The sequence below is a fragment of the Prionailurus viverrinus genome, unplaced genomic scaffold (assembly GCF_022837055.1).
Source record: "Prionailurus viverrinus isolate Anna unplaced genomic scaffold, UM_Priviv_1.0 scaffold_113, whole genome shotgun sequence".
NCBI lineage: Eukaryota > Metazoa > Chordata > Mammalia > Carnivora > Felidae > Prionailurus > Prionailurus viverrinus.
Window position 1 is genome coordinate 29,569 of NW_025927503.1, and position 432 is coordinate 30,000.

Sequence of the window (432 nt, forward strand, 5' to 3'; positions counted from 1 at the left end):
GCTTCCTCAAGCCCCACCGCCCACCCCGTCGACCTCTTTGGGTAGTATAAAAGCGACCAACAGGCAGGGGGCGTCCGGGCACCACGGTGGTGGAGTGAGGGAGTCCGTGTGTGACGACTACGGGCCGATCGCAGCAGAGCGGCCGGGACGCAGCACCTGCCTCGCCGGCGCACGGCCTCGTCCCCAGGCACCTGGGTCAGTAGCGTTTCCCGGCTGGGGTGGGGGGAGGGGGACACGGAACGGAGGGCGCACCAAGAGGGCTCTGTGGATCGAACGGACGCCTAACCGAGACCCTCCTTCCTGCCACCAGATACCGTCTGTGGATGGTCGTCGTCTCGCCGTCACGCAGCCCCCACCAGTGCTACAACGAAAGAAACGGGTGTCCAGGATAGTAACGCAAACGAAGGCGGGGCCGATCCGATCGGGGGAAGC